General features: G+C 35.3%; 1 long non-coding RNA gene across 2 annotated transcripts in view; it reads right to left on the bottom strand.

The window, feature by feature from the left end:
* Positions 1–552: 552 nt before the first annotated feature.
* Positions 553–4,650, bottom strand: part of LOC141379463 (uncharacterized) — a 47,835-nt gene continuing 43,737 nt past the window's right edge. Inside the window, exon 4 of one of the 2 annotated variants that reach the window (XR_012396119.1) lies at positions 553–1,069. This is a non-coding gene — a long non-coding RNA (uncharacterized lncRNA). The remainder of the gene's footprint in view (positions 1,070–4,650) is intronic. The other variant, XR_012396120.1, reaches the window with a different exon arrangement.

Genomic DNA, 4,650 nt, shown 5'->3' with positions numbered 1-4,650 from the left:
TATTTTGCTTCAATCTAAATAAAGTAGCCTGTATGTTATATATATATATATATATATATATATATATATATATCTATATATATCTATATATATCTATATATATATATATATCTATATATATATATATATATATATATATATATATATATATATATATATATATATATATATATATGATTTTTATGCATTTATACACTGTTTTTTAATGGAAGTTTGATATATTTAAGCAAGTGGTCAAGTGATGCAGAATTGGTTTTTATTTTGTTCATACTTTACAAGGTTTCATTAGTTAATATATTTACTAGCATGAGTTAGGATCGAATAATACTTGTATTGTGTTTTTTTAATCATAGTTAAACATTTACTAATGCATTTAAATGCTTCTTAACTTTAGTTATTGCACTGTGAGTTAACAAGAACTAACAGCGAATTGCTGTATTTTCATTATTGTTAACAATTTTGAATAAATACCCTAATAAATGTATTGTTTATCATGCTATCAGATGCTTTACCTAATGAAGCCTTATTATAAAGTGTTACCTTTATTTCTTAGTACTGTAATGTGTCCGGAAATGTTTATTATTAACCTCAATGATGATTCTCATTACCAAGTATGACAATGTGCATCTATTATTAGCGTAAACCGTCGTATGTTATTCTTTAGGCATACCTTTATATTTTACATACACAATTAAAGACTTGGGATGCTTTTGTTTAAAAATTATGACAGTATTTTGTTTGAATTGGGGTTGAAATATATCCTGAGCATGTTTCTTAACACGAGATTCATTCGCCCATACAGTGTTTGTGTGAGAGTGAAGTGTATCTCCTGACGGAAAATCAGTTTCTACCTCCACGTTTATGCAGATGTTTTATCTCTGAAGGGAAGTGCGAACGAAGTAACAGTACAATAAAACACATCTGAACACGAGTTTGAATTTGTTGTCGTGTCTGCCGTGTTAAAACATCATGTAGTTTAGCTTTACTCACAGTCTCAGGTGTGAGATGAATATCTGTAGTGTCTCGTTGTCTGCCTCTGCTGGCTGATGGCGGAATTGCACATTTATATCTGAAACAAAAACAAAGAAAATGATTCCGAAATGACTATTATATCTGCTTATTGCCCGTCAAACATTTTATTTCCTAGTTTAGCCAGCACATTGATCAAAAATGTTAATTTTGTTTGTCACAGCCAGAAGCCGTGCCGTATCAATGGAACTATGGTGTGAAAGAAAGCAGGGACGAAAGTAACATTAAAGATAATGTTTTTAGCAGAAAAATATTTGTGCAGTGGTTAACTCACAAGAGTGGTCTATCAAAATCCGCTGTTATTTTGTTATGATGTAGAACAACTCCAATATATCTTCACTTTAAACAAAAGTTCTTCAAAGTATGTTTATACCCATAGGCAGGGACGAAACTAGCACAACATTTGCTAGATTTACTGGCTTAATCTTATTTATTTGAAATGTATCTGACCTTGTTAATGTTCACTGTAAACATATTTTGTCCTTTATTTTTGTAAACTGCATTCTCATTTTAAATTTCACTTATTCCATTAAATGTTTCAAAGGCAATTCAACAGTGTAAAATTTTTACATTTTCTATATTTTTTTATTTTTGGCAATACAGTGCACCTGTAAACTATTCATAGCACTTGACTATTTCCACATTTTTTTAAAATAATATAGCTTTATTCCAAAATGGATTAAATTCACTTATTTCCTTAAAATTCTACACACAATTTCCCATAATGACAATGTGAAAAAAAGTTTTTGAAATCGTTGCAAATTTATTACAAATAAAAAACCTAAAAAATCACATGTGCATCAGTATTCACAACCTTTGCTCAATACTTTGTTCACGCACCTTTGGCAGCGATTACAGCCTCAAGTCTTTTTGATTATGATGCCACAAGCTTGGCACACCTGTCCCTGGGAATTTTTGCCTATTCCTCTGTGCAAAAACTCTCAAGCTCTATCAGGTTGGATGGGAAGCGATGGTGTACAGCCATTTTCAGATCTCTCTAGAGATGTTCAATGGGGTTTAGGTCTGGGCTCTGGCTGGGCCACTCAAGGACATTTACAGAGTTGTTGTGAAGCCACTCCATTGATATTTTGGCGGTTTGCTTTGGGTCATTGTCCTGCTGGAAGATGAACTGTCGCCCCAGTCTGAGGTCAAGAGCACTCTGAAGCAGGTTTTCATTCAGGATGTCTCTGTACATTGCTGCATTCATCTTTCCCTCTATCCTGACTCGTCTTCCAGTTCCTGCTGCTGAAAAACATCCCCACAGCATGATGCTGCCATTAGTATTAGCCTGGTGATGAGCGGTGCCTGGTTTTCCCCAAACGTAACGCCTGGCATTCACTCCAAAGAGTTCCATTGTAGTCTCATCAGATCAGAGAATTTTGTTTCTTATGGTCTGAGAGTCCTTCAGATGCCTTTTTGCAAGTTCCAGGCGGGGAGTGGCTTCCGTCTGGCCACTCTGCCCTACAGGCCTGATTGGTGGATTGCTGCACAGATGGTTGTCCTTCTGTAAGGTTCTCCTCTCTCCACAGAAGAACGCTGGAGCTCAGACAGAGTGACCATCAGGTTATTATTCACCTCTATCAACTGAATTGAGCACAGGTAAACTCCAATTCAGCTGCTGAAACATCTAAAGAATGATCAGTGGAAACAGAATGTACCTGAGCTCAATTTAGAGCTTCACGCCAAAGGCTGTGAATACTGATGTACATGTGATTTTTCAGCTTTGTTATTTTTATAAATTTGCAACAATTTCAAACAATCTTCTTTCACATTGTCATTATGGGGTATTGTGTGTAGAATTTTGAGGAAATAAATTAATTTAATCAACTTTGGAATAAGGCTGTAACAAAACAAATGTGGAAAAAGTGAAGAATGAATACTTTCCGGATGCACTGTATGCATTAATCTTATAAAACATATGAGTCAAAACACTAAGAACTAATGCTGAAGTGAAAAATAAGGCATGGCTATTAGCAGTGGGACACAAATAACAGTGTTACTTTCATCCCCACAGGAACTCTGGACATTTAATCCTGATTTTATTTTAAACTGAAAAACTCAGAGATTTCAAACTTAAGGATGTGTAATTGCACTAAATAACCTTTTATCATTATGTAAAGAGAAACACGACTTGTAAATAAGGAAAAAAGCATTAAAAACAGAAATCTGGAGCTACAGTAATTGTGGGACATGGTCTTGAAATCAGGTGATATTTGGCAGCTCCATCAAGGGTTGCATGCTGGAACTGCTGTTATAACCTGGAAAATAAATGTCAGGGCTTCGAGAAAACCACTTTGTTACTTTTTTCCCGCTCTTCCCTATATATATGTCTAACAGCTCAATCTAATTAAAGAAATAACCCCCCCCCCCCCCCCCCCAAAAAAAAAAAAAACTTCAGTCAATATTTACTCACCAAGTTTCTTTTTTTTCTCTGTTGAACACAAAGATATACTAAAGAACGTTGTAAAAACATAGCAGCTTGTATGCTTTGTACTTTATGGATGTCAATGGCTGCTTTTTCCCCTCAATATTCTTCAAAATATCTTATTGTGTGTTCAGAGGAAGAAAAAAATTCATAAACGTTTAGAGTCGCTTAACTAAACAATTTGTGAGGACATTTCCAATTAAGAGTGAACTCATTCTTTAATTTTCCTTCGGCTTAGTCTTTATTTCAGTAGTCGCCACAGCAGAATGAACCGCCAACTATTCCAGCATATGTTCCCAGTATTGTGAAACACCCATACTGCAGTGTGGTTGGTTTAATGACATTAATTGTTGAAGACACAAAACTTTACTTCTGTATTCGGATATTCCAACACAATCTCACGGCAATTCGTAACTTTTTGATTTAGTGGCTAATTTGATTAAATTCGTATGATCTAATTCGTACAATTTAGTACGGTTTGCTCATCCCCCAATGACAGTTGGGGTTAGGTGCCACACCTCCTTTTTAAACTTGTCAGTTTTCGTCCAACTGAACTCGTACAAATTCGTACGAATTAGCCACTAAACTGGCAAAACGTAAAATACTTACGTTTGCTCGTGAGATCAGGCTGGATATTCTTACAACTAACAGTATTCTGATATTCCTATACAAACAGCTCTCAATGTTGAGAAAAAGACTAAGAAGTGAGACAGACGGAGGGTACGCAGAAGCTACGGAAGATGCTCTAAGATGGATCCGAAATCTGCTGGTGCTAAAGGAGGACATGGTCCAGGCGACAGTTCTGAGGAATTGTTACAACCGCCATCTGGAGGAGGCATTGGAGCGAGCTCTCCAGATAAGGATGTCATCCGCCAGCTAAGAACTATGACTTTGGAGGACAGCTCTGAGGATCCACCTAAATGTTGATCTACATGTTTAGAAATCTTAAAACCTGTACATGTTTAGATCCATTACTTATGCAACTTATAACTACTTCTCTTGTGTTCAAAAGCTTGAACACTGTATAAAAGGCTGGAGTATACAAACCAGAACTGCTTAATAGTCTTCTCAATACTTTAAGTTGTAGGCCCTTTATTCTCAACGGAGAAAAGGATTTTGTTTTGTTCGTGCATTTGTTTTTATTCTTCTTTTTCAATGGATTTTATTTGATTAATAAAAGGGTATTTTGTTAATTT

This window comes from Danio rerio, chromosome 20 (assembly GCF_049306965.1).
Source record: "Danio rerio strain Tuebingen ecotype United States chromosome 20, GRCz12tu, whole genome shotgun sequence".
Taxonomy (NCBI): Eukaryota; Metazoa; Chordata; class Actinopteri; order Cypriniformes; family Danionidae; genus Danio; species Danio rerio.
Note: the sequence above shows the minus strand (reverse complement) of the source record. Positions and strands in the feature narration are given on the sequence as shown.